The sequence below is a fragment of the Protopterus annectens genome, chromosome 10.part0, assembly GCF_019279795.1.
Source record: "Protopterus annectens isolate FY-2018-M chromosome 10.part0, PAN1.0, whole genome shotgun sequence".
Lineage (NCBI taxonomy): Eukaryota > Metazoa > Chordata > Ceratodontiformes > Protopteridae > Protopterus > Protopterus annectens.
In genome coordinates this window covers 594,174,376-594,190,913 of record NC_056744.1, presented here as the reverse complement: position 1 = coordinate 594,190,913, position 16,538 = coordinate 594,174,376, and the positions used below count along the sequence as shown (strand labels likewise).

General features: G+C 45.2%; 1 protein-coding gene across 2 annotated transcripts in view; it reads left to right on the top strand.

Moving 5' to 3' along the window:
- KDM4A (lysine demethylase 4A) overlaps positions 1 to 16,538 on the top strand; it is a 2,334,711-nt gene that overhangs the window by 1,905,250 nt on the left and 412,923 nt on the right. The window lies entirely within an intron of this gene.

Sequence of the window (16,538 nt, the reverse complement as noted above, 5' to 3'; positions counted from 1 at the left end):
TTCAGTCGTAGCTTTACTCTTTACCCTTGTGCATTAGAACATACAGGTTTGTTTTACAATTTCTGCCATTATCATCATCATCAACCCTTTTTCCCCATTTTCTAGTTGGGGTTGAGGTGGTTAGCTAAAATGCTGAGTCCTTTAATGTAGAGGCTGAATTGCTGAAAAGCCAGACATTTAATAAGCCTGAAATTGCCTTTTCTCAAGATTTTCATTTTTTTTTTTTTTTTTTGAGATATAGTGATCTTTGAGTTGGTATGCATAAATTTGGAGAGTTAAAGGGTAGGTAAGGGGGTGCAGAGGGCCTTGCCCTTCTGCAAAATGAAGTTTACAGGAGAAGAGCGATGGTACAATATTCACTTTTCTGCATTTCCAGTCTGGTTTTTTTTTTTGGCTTTTCAGGGTTCTGTATTGCGAGTCCTGGCATTTCAATAGGGAGCCATTGAGGTGTCATGTCAACTGTTAACGCTTATTGATTTCAGTGCCACTCTCCTATCATTTTTGACAGTCATATTGTATGGTCCCAGGTCTTCTCTCTCAAGCACAGTCCACCCATCTTTTTGTGCAACATCCTCATTTCTTCTTGCATTTTTCCTTTCTCTCCCAAGTCATCTTCAATAAGTCATCTTTCTTGCATATGTGCCCAGAACACCATAATCTGTTCTCTTTGACCTTCTCTACAATTGGAGCTACTTTGGCTTTTGATTTGATGTCATCATGTCTTTGTCCAACAGTCTCCATCAGCTCTAGCTTTTTCAGCTGCCCTGAGTTCACTGCCTAGGTTTCTATACGGTATAGAAGTACTGATTGCACCACTGTTTTCTGCACTTCACCTTTCTGGTTCTTTGGCATTCTTTTGACATGCATTATATTTGATACCTTGTGCCAGTTGGCTACAGCCTGTCTGATTCTAGCTTTGGCCTCTTCATTATGACTTCCCTTGTCTTCAGTTACCCCTTCCAAATACTTGGTTATTAACCTGTTCCACTATTTTTCCTGCTATCTCAATTTTCAGCTGTCGCGTTCCCCTGATGTTCTTCGTGTTTCACTGTTGCAGTTATCACATTTGGGTTATCTGCTTGCAGTAGCCCTCAGTCGATCTGATTAACAAAGTCTTGGGTCCTGCGTCGGTTGCTGTCCCTTCTTCCATGACATCAGGTCATCAGGGGTATAAAACATGCAGCCAACACCATTACATCAGTCTTTCTTGCCGTGCAGTGCCCGAAGCAGAAGCAGTTCGCAAGTGCCGGTCGGCCGACTCCTGAAATTTTTGTTTTAGAGTTTCAAAACCAAAGTCTTCAACAAAAAGCTAAGTACCCCGTTGGGGAAACTTTTTCTTGCTCTAAACCGATGTCAGTAAAAGTAAATAATTGCATTACTTGTGGAAAGCAAATACCTCATAAAGATTTTCATTCGTACTGCATTCCTTGCTAGGCCCTGACCACGACGTACCTCGCTGTCGGTTTTGTGTCTTATTTAAACCACGAGCTATCCATCGTCAGTATATTTACTACTAAATATTTTGGTGCTCGGTTCAATTATCCAGATAAGTCTTCGGTAAGCCATCCGACTACCAACATTCCAAAAAAACGCAAAGATAGAGACAGGCCGCGGAGTTCAAAAGCTGCCAATGACGCTTCTCCTAAGCCAGTCGCCAGTTCGCCAGGTACTCAGTGAGGCACTTTTGCAGCCTCTGATACCCGCTACTTCACATTCGCAGGCCAATACTGAGACCCATTCGGAGTCCGGTATGCCGCGAGATGCTTCAGTTGTGGAACCTGCGGATGTCTCTACCTTGGATGTGTCCTGAGCCGCTGTGCAGGCACCGGCTTCTGAGGGTGTATTCAGGCCTACTGACTTGTGTTTTAAATCAACACCATCTTCTTCTTCAAGGCCTAAAACTCAAACCATGCCTAGAAAACTGATGCCCAGACCGCATGGCCAGGCCTCTATGCCTAAAAAACAAGTGATAAGAATGGCTGAAGACCTTATTACTTTAATCAGGGGAAGGCAACCTTCCCTCTCTAAGAGACATAGGACTGAGTTTCCTTATGATACTTTTGATCAGGATTCTGAATTTTCTATGTCCTCTGATGACCAGGATTTACCCTTATCTACCTGTGAGGATTCGGATGCTGAGGACTCTATTCCCTCTGCATCCCCCCCCCCCCCCGAGGATTTTTCTTTTGGTGAAGCCTTGCATACCCTCAGGGAGCATTTTCGTTGGGAAAGTCAGGATTTCTCTGATTCTAAAAAGAGGCTTAAGGATATCTTACTCCTTGCCCAGCACAGGCCTTTAGCCATACCTCCTGTACTAGACATTGTTGATGATGCCTTTTCGGAATCTAGCTTGGCCCCTGACTCTAACTCCTGCTCCCAGAAAACCTGATAGATATTACAGGGTTCCTGACTGTCAGAAGTTCCTTTTTAAAAATTCTACTGCGGATCTTGAGACCATTTCACAGGGACCCAAGGGCATTAAAGCTACTACTGCCAAAAATCCTACCCCCTCTGATAGAGACTCCAGGGCACAAGATAGATGGGGTAAGAAGGTATACACTTCTGCAACTTTGGCCATTTGAGCCTTAAACTGCCAGTTTCATATGTGAAAGTATCAGCAGCATGTTATTGGATTGCTTAAACAGAAAATGATGTTGATTCCTGATTGTGCTGAAAATAAGGATTTACATGATTTGAACAAGTTGGAAAACATACTTTGCAATGTGTTTTTTGATTCACTAGAGGCATCTTGCAGGGCTGCTGTAACTGGGTCTGTACTTACAAGGCATGCTTGGCTTTAGGAGCAATCCTAGCCAGATCATGTTAAAGCAAAATTACTGGATGCTCCCTTAAACCAGGACTGCCTGTTTGGCAACAAGGCAGAAGAAGTTCTTAAAAAAAAATGGAGGAAAAAGCTAAGTCTGTGCAAACTGTTAAAGACTTTTTACAAGTACAACCTCCAAGGTTTAGTAGGCATTGATCATCCAAGAATTGGTCCTTTCCTGCCTCTTCCAGACCTTCTCAGTCCAAACCCAGAGCCAGCAGAGCTCCCAGGCTTCAGTCCTAGGGTACGCACAGGACTGAGCAGTGCGGGGCCTCCACTTCCAAATCTGGAAGTAATAAAACTCCTCCCTATGGTAAACTGTCTCAGTGACTTATTTTTAAAACTGCCAAGCACTTCTCAACTGACTGCCCCTTTGGGGGGGGGGGGATTGCTCTTCATGCAAAGAAGTGGGAACTCATTACCCAGGACAAATGGGTTTTAAATATAGTGTCCCAGGGATACAGATTTCATTTCCACACATTACCAACACAACGCAGGTGACCAGATCTACTCCCAAATCAGTGGACAGAAGCCCAAAAGCAAGTATCTTCTCTCTTAAACATGGGGGCTATTCAGTTGGTACCAGAAGAGGAAAAAGGGACAAGGTTTCTACTCAAGACTTTTCCTGGTACCCAGAAAATGGATGCATTGCATCCTGTCCTGGACCTGTGTACCTTAAGCACCTTTTTGGTGATTCCAAAATTCAAGATGCTGAGACTTCACCAGTTGCTCCCTATGCTAGGCAAAGACACCTGGTTGGCAACACTAGATTTAAAGGAAGCATACCTGCACATCCCAATCAGGGAATCTTGCAGAAGATACCTATTCTTCAAAGCAGGCTACACGCACCATCAGTTCTTTGCACTGCCCTTTGGCTTATCTACTGCCCCCAGGGTATTCACAAAGTGCCTAGCTCCAGTCATTGCATTTTGCAGGCAAAGAAATATTCAAATATACCCATACCTGGACGATTGTCTAATTCAGGCAGAAAGCCAGGACATATTTTTGAAGCATCTGACCTTTGTACAAAGGGTGCTAACTTGTCTGGGGTACACCATAAACAAAAATAAATCATACCTGGTACCCTGTCAACAAATTATATTCCTGGGACCAAGCTTGAATACAACTTCACAGATGGCTTTCCTTACTCCAGAGAAACATATTTATTTGACAACCTACTTCAAACAAGTGGCCACAAAAACCCTGCTATCTGCAAGGCAAATACTACAAACCTTGGGGTTCATGGCCTCCTGCATTCTTCTAATTCCATATGCAAGACTGCATATGAAGAAACTACTGTGGTGTGATTTGTGACAGACGAGTACCAGTAAGAGTAAAAGGGAAAGGTCTATAAGAGGGTAGTGAGACCAGCTATTTTACATGGGTTGGAGACGGTGGCATTGACAAAAAGGCAGGAGTCAGAACTTGATGTGGCAGAGTTGAAGATGTTAAGATTTGCACTGGGTGTGGCGAGGATGGACAGGATTAGGAATAAGTATATTAGAGGGTCAGCCCAGGTTGGAAGGTTTGGAGACAAAGCCAGAGAGGCAAGATTACGTTGGTTTGTACATGTGCTGTGGAGGGATTCAGGGTATATTGGGGAAAATATGCTAAGGATGAAGCTGCCAGGTAACAGGAAAAGAGGAAGGCCTAAGATAAGGTTTATGGATGTGGTGAGAGAGGACATGCAGGTGGTTGGTGTGACAGGGCAAGATGCAGAGGACAGGAAGAAATGGAAACAGTTGATCTGCTGATGTTCCTCGTGTTACCCTGCTGCAGTCATCACACTTGGGTTATCCTGCCGTCAGGCGGTCCCGCAGTCGGCCCGAATTCCAAAGTCTTGGTCCGGCGTCAGTTGCTGTCGCTTCTTCCCTGACGTCAGTGCGCCAGGGGTATACAGGAGGCATCCGACACCATTTTCTTCAGTCTTTCTTGCCGCGCGGTGCCAGAAGCAGAAGCAGTTTGTAAGTGCCGGTCAGTCGACACCTGAGATTTTCAAATCGAATTTCAGTCCGAAGTCTTCAATAAAGCTAAGTACCCCATTAGGGAACCTTTTCTTGCCTCAGTCCGATGTCAGAAAAAGTTAACAATTGCATTTCTTGTGGGAAGCAAATACCTCATAAGGACTTCCATTCTTATTGTATTCCTTGCCTAGGCCCAGACCACAATGTCACAGGTTGTCGGTTTTGTGCTAGGTTTAATAAACGAACTATCAAACGCCGTTTTGACTTCGCACGATATTACTTTGGTAGGAAATTATATCATGCCATCGGAGCAGCCGACGACCGGCATGCATAAAAAATGCAAGGATAAGGACAGGCAGCCTAGGAACAAGCCAGATTCCGTGGCCTCTGCTGGGCCTGTGACCGGTTCTCTGGTTTTCAGTGAGGCACCTAAGCAGTCCCTTTATGACCGTAGAATTGGAACCCCAGACAGCTTTGGATTCTCTAGCGGATTGTACTAGGCCGTCGCAGCCATCTTCATTAGGCCCTTCCGACACCGAAGGAGATCCCAGTGCAGTAGAAACACCTTTGGTTGCAGAAGGTGTCTTTAGACCGACTACACTCACCATTCAATCTTATGCTAAGCTTAAAACTCCATTAAAACCTAAAAAGACTGTACATCAGTCTCCAGTTCAAGGCCCCATGCCTAAGAAACAGATGCTTAAGATGGCTGAAGATTTGATTACCCTAATCAGGGGTTCACATCCACCTCCAGATAAAAGACCAAGACAAGAGGAGGATTTTGCTTCCTCTGACCAGGTTTCAGTTTCCTCAGACTCTTCTGAGGAACAGGATTACACTTTTCCCCCTTATGAAGACTCTGATGCTGAAGACTCTATTCCCTCAGCATCTCCCCCTGAAGACTACTCCTTTGGGGAAACTTTACATACCATGAGGGAACATTTCCACTGGGAAGGCCAGGACTACTCTGATTCTAAGAAAAGGCTCCGAGAGTTCCTTTTACTACCCCAGCACAGACCACTTGCTTTCCCTCCAGTTTTAGACATTGTGGATGATGTTTACTTGGAGTCTAGTCTAAATCCAGACTCTCTACCTCCTGCTCCAGCCAAACCAGACAGATACTACAGAGTACCTGACTCACGCAAATTCCTTTATAAAAGCCCTGTGGCTGACCCAGAAACAATTTCCCAGGGTCCCAAAGGGGCTAAAGCTTTTATGGCTAAAAATCCTGTGCCCTCTGAAAGGGATTCCAGAGCCCTAGATAGATGGGGAAAGAAGATATACACCTCAGCTACTCTGGCTATGAGAGCATTAAATTGTCAGTTTCACATGCTGAAATATCAGCAATTCCTAATGTCTCAATTAAAACAAAAAATGAGCACACATTCTGAACAGTCTGAATTCAAGGAAATGCAGGATCTGTTGCATGCAGCTGAACAGGTGGGCAAACATACTTTACAATGTGGATTTGATTCATTGGAAGCTTCCTATAGAGCAGCTGTTACTGGGTCTGTCATACGTAGAAATGCTTGGTTAAAAGAACAAACCCTACCTGATCATGTTAAAGCAAAATTATTGGATGCACCTTTACAGCAGGATGTATTATTTGGTGTCAAAGCAGAAGCGGTTTTAAAGAAAATGGAGGATAAGGCAAAGTCTATGCAGATGGTCAAGGATTTTTTACAGGTACAACCCCCTCGTTTCAGCAGAAATTGGCCAACAAAAAACTGGTCCTTTCCAGCTTCTGACAGATCACAGAGGGGCAAATACAGACGCCCAAGGGGCAGAGGTCAGTCACAAGGCCTTTACAAACCTTGCCAATGGGGTACTGCTACCCAGAAAGGAGGAGAAGACAGGCCCCAAGCTAGCAGAAGATGAACACAATGACTCAACCCTCAAACTACCAAGCAAATCTCTCTTGACAGCTCCCTTGGGAGGAAAATTAGCACTTTTTGCAGACAACTGGCACATCATCACAAAAGACAAATGGGTCCTAAACATTGTCTCACAAGGATACACATTCCACTTTCATACCTTGCCAAGGATAAAAGGAATGCCAAACCTGCCACCAAATCAATGGGCTGAGGCACAAAAATAAATTACAGCTCTCATGGCCATGAGAGCCATTCAAGCAGGTACCTACACAGGAGCAAGGACAAGGATTTTACTCAAGACTCTTTCTAGTTCCAAGAAAGGACAAAGCATGGAGAACTATTCTGGATCTTTCAACTCTGAACACCTATCTGCAAGTACCAAAATTCAAGATGCTAACACTACAGCAGCTTTTTCCCATGCTGGACAAGAATGCTTGGCTAGTAACGTTGGACCTCAAGGAGGCATACCTGCATGTCCCTATCAGACAAAATTGCAGAAGATACCTCCGCTTCATTGCAGGTTCAGCCCATTATCAATTCTCTGCACTGCCCTTTGGCTTATCTACTGCACCCAGGGTCTTCACAAAATGCCTGGCACCAGTAATTGCATACTGCAGACAAAGAGGAATTCAAATATACCCATACCTGGACGACTACCTTATTCAAGCAGAAAGCAAGGACATTCTTTTAAAGCATCTGGCATTTGTCAAACACCTCCTAAGTTGCCTAGGGTACACAGTAAATGAAAAGAAATCAAAACTAGTGCCCTCACAAAACATAATATTCCTGGGTGCCAGCTTGAATACAACGGCCCAGATGGCTTATCTCACGCCAGACAAGCAACAACAGCTGACTCAATACTTCAAAATAATGGCAACAAAGACCCAACTCCCTGCAAGAAAAATTCTGCAGGCCTTGGGATTCATGGCATCTTGCATACTACTAATACCATTTGCAAAATTGCATATGAGGAAATTACAATGGTACCTGAAAAGCGTATGGACTCAGCACAGCCACAGCTTGGAAACAATGATATCACTCATTCCCTGCCTACAACAGGAGTTTCTGTGGTGGGCACAGGCATGTCACCTCAACAAGGGTCAGCCTTTCACCGTACCCACAGCCAGGCAAACTATGACAACAGATGCATCGGACTATGCCTGGAGAGCACACATGGCAGGACAGTGCATTCAGGGCAAATGGACTACAGATCAAAGGCATCTGCATATCAATCAAAAAGAAATGCTAGCAGTACAGAATGCCCTAACAACTTTCAAGGACCTCTTACACCCAGGATAAGTAATAAAGACGGACAATACCACAGTAATGTGGTACATAAACAAGCAAGGGGGCACACATTCCTATCCTCTATGCAGGCAAGCAATGACCTTGTGGAACACAGCACTGTCTTACCAAGTTCAACTACAAGCACAATTCCTGCTAGGAAAGAAGAACACATTGGCAGACTACCTAAGCAGAAACATCATGGATCCCCACGAGTGGAAACTAGATCCACAAGTATTTGCAATGATAACTCAAAAATGGGGATGCTCAGACATAGATCTGTTTGCCAACCCCTAAAACTACCAACTTCAAAAATTTTGCACAAGGACATTCCACCCACAAGCTTGGAAAGTGGACGCCCTCTCATTCAGTTGGAAAACATTAACAGTGTATGCCTTTCCTCCACTACCTCTTCTAGCAAAGGTACTGCTGAAAGCCAGATTAGAGAGGCCACAAATGATCCTCATTGCACCAGACTGGCCACGCCAGCACTGGTATCCAATTCTAAGGAACATGGCACACGGCCCACCATGGATTTTACCACAAATTCCTCACCTGCTCACCCAGTGAGACAATCAGATTCTACACAGCCAGCTCAAGACATTAAACCTGGCTGCATGGCAAATTACTTAAACAACCAGCCAACACCTCTATCCAAAGCTGTTATGGATGTCTTTCTGGAGGCCAGGAGGCCCAGCACCAGGAAAGCCTATTCAGACAAATGGAAAAGATTTTGTGCCTGGAACCAGGCTAAAGGCCAAAATCCCCTTGATCCAAACATTCCTCAGATTCTACAATATTTAACTGATATGTTGCACAAAGGACTTTCCATTTCATCTATTAAGATCCACGCCTCAGCAATTTCAGATCATTACATCATGGATCCTCCTTTATTTTCACATCCACTCCTACGACAGTACCTCAGAGGGGCTAAGAACATAAGACCGCCCAGGAGAGCACCAACACCTACTTGGGATCTCAACATTGTTCTGGAAAGGCTTACACTGCTGCCCTTTGAACCAGCTTTTTCTGCTGATTTAAAATTTCTTTCATGGAAAACTGCCCTGCTACTAGCAATAACTTCAGCTAGAAGAGTCTCAGAGCTACAGGCACTAATGGCAGTTGAGGCTTTCCTTATTTTTCATCAAGACAGAGTCTCTCTATGAACTAACCCTTCCTTTATGCCTAAGGTGGTATCCAGTGTGGCCCTAAACCAAACCATTCATTTGCCCACCTTTTTCCCAAATCCCCAGAACAAAGGAGAAAGACTCCTGCACTCTTTGGACATTCACAGGCAATTACATTACAACTTGGATAAAACTAAGGCTTTCAGAAAATCTGACCAGCTCTTTGTAGCCTGTGCTGCAGGATCTCAAGGAAAAGCTATCTCAAAACAGACCATTTCAAAATGGATAGGACATTGCATACGTTTCTGCTACACGCATCATGGGAAACCGGTACCTGCTAACATTAGGTCCCACTCCACCAGGGCTACAGCTACATCAGTAGCCTTTCTCAGGGGGGTGCCAACCAAGGATATTCTGGAAGCTGCAACTTGGAGTTCAGTGCACACCTTCACCAAACACTATCACTTACCTCTATATTCTAAGACTAGAGCTGGTTTTGCCACTGCAGTTTTGCAGGGCCTACTAGCTTCTTCTAACCCTGTTTAACTCCACCACCCATCCTTAGCTTTGGGATTCAACCCAAGTGTGATGATTGCAACAGGGTAACACGATGAACATAGTACAGTTTTGTACCTACCATAAATGTAGATGTTCGAGTGTTCACCCTGCTGCAGTCCAGGTTACCCTCCCTCCATCCCCTCTGAACTAGCTGGACTTACCTATACCTTTCTGTGCTATGCAACCTCTGTGGTGTATTTGCTTGTGCCTGAAGGTGTTGTTTTATTTTTATATGTACATTTTTATATAGCAATATATATATATATATTGCCTACCTATTGGGGGCATCTGACATCTGGGGCAAGAAAAACTGAAGAAAATGGCGTCGGATGCCTCCTGTATACCCCTGGCGCACTGACGTCAGGGAAGAAGCGACAGCAACTGACGCCGGACCAAGACTTTGGAATTCGGGCCAACTGCGGGACCGCCTGACAGCAGGTTAACCCAAATGTGATGACTGCAGCAGCGTGAACACTCGAACATCTACATTTATGGTAGGTACAAAACTGTACTTTGTGACCCCTAACGGGAGCAGCCGAAAGAAGAAGACTGTGGTATCTAAAAAGCCAAGCCTATGGTGTCAACATTCTCAGGATCTAGAAGCAATGATTCCTATCATACCTTGCCTACGTCTAGAATTCCTTTGGTGGGCAGAGGCATGCCACCAAAACAAGGAACTACCATTCACACTACCCCCTGCTGCCCAAACCATAACAACAGGCGCATCAGACTGCATGGGGGGTTTACCTGGCAGGGAAGTGCATTCAGGGCAAATGCATCTGTATATCAATCCAAAAGAAATGTTAGCTGTACAGAATGCTCTGACAGCCTTCAAGGACCACATTCTTCCAGGACAATTAATGGTAAAGACGGACAACACCACTGTTATGTGGTACATAAACAAACAGGGGGGTACAAATTCTTCCCTCCTCTGCAGACTAGACATGACATTGTGGAACACAGCCCTGAGCTACCAAGTGCATCTACAAGCTCAATTCCTGCCAGGAAAACTAAATACACTGGCAGACAAGCTAAGCAGAAACCTCGACCCACACGAGTGGAAACTGGAACCAAGGATTTTCAACATGTTGACAAGCAAATGGCCGAGCCCAGATATAGACCTGTTTGCCTCCCCCCAGAACTATCAGATGTTCAGCGTGTTTCACTGTTGCAGTCATCACTGTAGGGTTCTTCCTGCCGGCAGGCAGCCCTTGGTCGACCAGAATCCCAAAGTCTGGGTCCGGCGTCGGCTGTTCAGTCATGCTCCCTGACGTCAGAGCGCCAGGAGTACAAAGCTGCCAGCCGACGCCATGTTCCCCAGTCTTTCTTGCCGTGTGGTGGAAGCAGTTCGCAAGTGCCGGTCACTACTTTGGCAGGCGATTTAATTATAAAATGTCGTCGGACACGCTTCTGACTACTGGAGTTCACAAACGACGCAAGGATAAGGACAGGCCTCCGAGGTCCAAATCGGAAGACGGTTTACAAGTAGAGCCAGCTTCAGGTTCGGCCGTCGTCAGTGAGGCGCTTTCGCAGCCCCTGTCGTCGGCCATTTCAGAACCGATTGCCGAAACGGACTCCCACGAGGAGCCAACTAGGCCTTTGAGTACTCCAGCTGCAGGATCTTCGGACAATGCTCCCTCGGATGGGTCCGGAGCCACTGTGCAGGTACCGGCTTCCGAGGGGGTTTTCAGGCCTACACAGCTTCTGATAAAGGCAAAGACAAAGGCCAAGACTCCTAAATCAAAGACACCAGCCCAGGCCTCTTCTGATCCGGGACCCAAATCTCAGAAACAGCTGCTTAAAATGGCGGAAGACTTACTAACCATGATTAGGGGTTCACATTCCCCTCCAGACAAAAGGTCAAGGCAAGAATTGGATTATGAATCTTCTAATCAGGCATCTATTTCTTCAGTGTCTTCCTCTGACCAGCAATATTCTTTCCCTCCTTCTGAGGATTCTGATGCTGAGGAATCCATTCCATCAGCTTCTCCCCCTGAGGATTTTTCTTTTGGGGAAACTTTACATGACACGAGGGAACATTTTCACTGGGAAGGATAGGAGTACTCTGAATCTAAGAGAAGGCTTAGGGATTTCCTTCTTCTTCCCCAACGTAGACCCCTGGCTATTCCTCCTGTTTTGGATATTGTGGATGATGCCTTTTCTGAGGCTAATTTAACTCTTGACTCCTTTCCTCCAGCCCCTGCTAAGCCTGACAAATATTACAGGGTCCCTGACTCCCACCAGTTCCTTTACAAAAATCCTGCTGCTGATCCAGAAACCATTTCTCAGGGTCCTAAGGGTGTTAAGGCCGCCTCTGCTAAAAACCCTATTCCGTCAGGTAAGGATTCTAGAGCTTTGGAGAGATGGGGCAAAAAAGTATACACTTCTGCTACTTTATCTATTAGGACTTTAAATTGTCAATTTCATATGCTAAAATATCAGCAATTTCTGCTGTCTGTTATGAAACAAAAGCTAGGTACCATTTCTGCATGTGCAGATAATAAGGAATTACACGATTTGATGCATGCTACTGAACAAGTGGGGAAGCATGGCTTACACTGTGGTTCTGATGCCTTGGAGGCTTCATGCAGGGCGGCTGCCACTGGTACAGTCATTAGAAGACATGCTTGGTTAAAGGAACAAAACTTACCTGATCAAGTTAAAGCAAAGTTACTGGATGCTCCTGTACAGCATAATGTTTTGTTTGGAGCTAAGGCTGAAGAGGTGATAAAGAAAATGGAGGATAAGGCAAAATCCATGCAAACGGTTAAGGATTTCTTACAAGTTCAGCCCCCAAGATTTAGCAGAAATTGGCCAACTAAAAATTGGTCCTTTCCCCGCTCGGACAGGCCTCATAGGGGTAGATGTAGGCGTTCCAGAGGGAGGGTCCCAGCACAGACCTCTTACAGACCTAGACAGTGGAGTGCTTCCACCCCCAGGGGTGGAGAGGACCGACCTCAATCTTACAGAAAACAGGCTCAATGACTCCCCCTGCATGGCTCCAGGAAACCTGGAAGCCCCTCTAGGAGGAAAACTCTCTCTTTTTCAACAAAATTGGACTTGCATAACCCAAGACAAGTGGGTTCTGGATGTAGTTTCAAGAGGTTACAAATTCCACTTTCATACCTTGCCAAGACCAAACGGATGGCCAGACCTACCAAAATACCAATGGGCAGAGGCATTAGACCAGGTGGAATCCCTCATGGCTATGAGGGCCATAGAACTGGTTCCACAATCAGACAGGGCAAGGCTTTTACTCAAGGCTCTTTCTAGTTCCCAGAAAACAAAATTCATGGAGACCCATCCTGGATCTGTCAGTCTTAAATGCTTTCCTGGAGATACCAAAGTTCAAGATGCTTACTCTGCAGCAGCTCCTGCCAATGTTGAGCAAAAATGCATGGATGGTGACATTGGATTTAAAGGAGGCTTACCTACACATCCCTATCAGACAGGAGTGCAGAAAATACCTCAGGTTCAAGGCCGGCTCGAAACATTACCAATTCTCTGCGCTGCCCTTTGGCTTGTCTACTGCGCCCAGGGTCTTCACCAAGTGCCTGTCACCAGTAGTAGCTTATTGCAGACTCAAGGGAATTCAAATTTACCCTTATCTGGACGACTGCCTTATTCAAGCGGACAGCAAGGATGTCTTACTCCAGCACCTGGAATTTGTTCAAAATCTACTCAAGTACATGGGATTCACTGTGAACATAAAAAAGTAAAATTTGACACCCATACAACAGATAACTTTTCTGGATGCTCTTCTAAACACAACAACCCAGATGGCATTCCTGACTTCTGGAAAGCAACTACAGCTGACTTCAACTTTCAAAACCTTGGCATTAATGTTTCAGCTAACTGCAAGGAAATTCCTGCAGGCTTTGGGTTACATGGCCTCCTGCATCCTTCTCATATCAAATGCAAGACTACATATGAGAAAAATACAGTGGTACCTAAAAAGTGTATGGTCCCAGCATTGCCACAGTCTAGACACACAGATTGCTGTTTTGCCTTGCCTACAAAAGGAATTCCATTGGTGGACCATGGCATGTCTTCACAACAAAGGGAAAGCCTTCAGTCTGCCTCCAGCCAGCCAAGTGTTAACCACGGACGCCTCGGATTACGCATGGGGAGCCCACTTGCAGGGGAAAGGCCTGCAAGGTTTTTGGACAGAGGATCAGAAGCACCTACATATCAATTTAAAAGAGATGTTAGCTGTACCGAATGCCCTCTTGGCTTTCAGAGATCTTCTACAGCCAGGACAACTACTGATACGGACAGACAACACCACAGTTATGTGGTACATAAACAAGCAAGGGGGTTCACACTCCTACCCCCTTTGCAGACTAGCCATGACTCTATGGAACACAGCTCTAGCTTGCAAAGTGGATCTACAGGCTCAGTTCCTGCCAGGGAAACAAAATATTCTGGCAGACAGCCTGAGCAGGAACCTGTCAGACCCACACGAGTGGATACTAGACACCCAAATATTCCAGATGATTACAGAAGCCTGGGGCTGCCCGGACATAGATCTATTTGCATCCCTCCACAACCACCAGTTACAGATTTTTTGCATAAGGACATTTCACAAACTAGCATGGAAAGTGGATGCTATCTCATTCAGTTGGAGGAACCTCCCGGGGTATGCCTTTCCTGCACTACCTCTTCTTCCACGGGTGTTATTAAAGATCAAGCAGGATAAACCCAAGATGATTTTACTGGCCCCAAATTGGCCTTGTCAATTTTGGTACTCAACACTGATGAATCTATCCCAGGAGCCTCCTTGGATTCTACCTCAGATTCCAAATCTTTTGTCCCAACACCAGGGCCAGGTTCTGCACTCTCATATCAAAACTCTCAGCCTGGCAGCCTGGCGTATTCAGGGTCTATGATTAATCCTACCCTTCCCAAACAATTCATGGATGTCATCTTAGAAGCCAGACGGCCCAGCACTAGAAAATCTTATGCAGGTAAATGGAAGAGATTTTGCACCTGGATCCATGCTCAGGATTCGGATCCTCTCATTCCTAATATCCCAGTGATTTTACATTACCTGACAGACATGCTACATAAGGGTTTATCCTTCTCCTCCATAAAAATACATGCCTCAGCTATCTCTGCACATTACAATACAGATCCTCCAATCTTTTCGCATCCACTTCTGAAACAATATCTCAGAGGAGCAAAGAATTTAAGCCCCCCTAGGACACCACCCATACCTGCCTGGGACCTCAACTATGTTCTGGAAAAACTCACTGTGCCTCCTTTTGAGCCTGCTGCCACATCTGATATTAAGTATTTATCATGGAAGACAGCTATCCTTCTGGCTTTGACTTCAGCCAGGAGAGTCTTGGAGTTACAAGCACTCATGGCTGCGGAACCTTATATTATTTTTCATCAAGATAGGGTGTCTTTAAGGACTAATCCTACTTTTATGCCTAAAGTGGTTTCCAAAGTGGCTTTAAACCAAACTATTCACCTACCAACTTTTTTCACTAATCCACAAAATAAGGGGGAAAGGATCTTGCATTCCTTGGATGTACACAGGCAACTTCGTTTTTACCTGGACAAAACCAAGGATATCAGGAAAACAGAGCAACTGTTTGTTTCTTATGCAGCAAATTCCCAAGGCAAAGCTATTTCAAAATAGACCATTTCTAAATGGATTGCTCATGGAATCAGATTCTGTTACTCTCATCATGGAAAGCAAATCCCAGGAAAAATTAGGACTCATTCTACCAGAGCTGCTGCTACTTCAGCTGCCTTTCTCAGGGGAGTACCTACCAAAGATATTTTGGAAGCTGCAACTCAGTGCATACTTTTTCTAAGCACTATAATCTCCCTCTTTACTCTAAGTCTAGGGCAGGCTTTGCTTCTGCAGTCTTGCAGGGCCTTCTAGCCGCCCCTTCTACTCTATAACCACCGCCCTTTATCTCAGCTTTGGGATTCAACCCTACAGTGAAACACGATGAACACAGTACAGTTGTGTACACTTACCATAAATGTAGATGTTCGAGTGTCTTCACTGTTGCAGTCTGGGTTATCCACCCTCCTGTCCCCTCTTATACTTCCATTAGTGTGGTTTCCTACTTCACCCTTCTTCTGAGGTGTATTTGCTACAGGGTATGGGGTTTGTTGTATGTTACATTTTTGTTTTACTATTAGCCTTCACTTTTGGGCACCTGACATCTGGGGCAAGAAAATCTGGAGAACATGGCATCGGCTGGCAGCTTTGTACTCCTGGCGCTTTGACATCAGGGAGCATGACTGAACAGCCGACGCCGGACCCAGACTTTGGGATTCGGGCCGACCGAGGGCTGCCTGCCGGCAGGAAGAACCCTACAGTGATGACTGCAACAGTGAAGACACTCGAACATCTACATTTATGGTAAGTGTACACAACTGTACTTTGGACAAATTTTGTACAAGGACTCCCCACAAGCAAGCTTGAAAAGTGGATGCTCTGTTTTCCAGCTGGAAAAACCTATCAGTTTATGCCTTACTGCCTCTGCTCTCCAAAGTACTACTAAAGATCAAACAAGACAAACCAAGGACGATTTTGATTGCACTGGACTGGCCACGCCAACACTGGTACCCCCTCTTGCGCAGTGTGTCACTTTTGGCCCCATGGCACCTGCCTCAAGACTCCTACCCTATTGTCTCAGCAGGAGAATCAGATTCTGCATCCTTTGCTTCAAACACTGAACCTAGCAGCCTGGCTAATTACCTAATCTCTCCTTTACCACCCTTCAGTAAACCAGTGATGGATATCATTTTAGAGGCAAGGAGGCCTAGTACTAAAAAGTCTTATGCTGACAAATGGAAAAGATTCTGCGCCTGGAACCAATCTCAAGGGATGAGCACAGCAGTGCCCAATTTACCTCAGATTTTACAGTACTTAACTGAGATG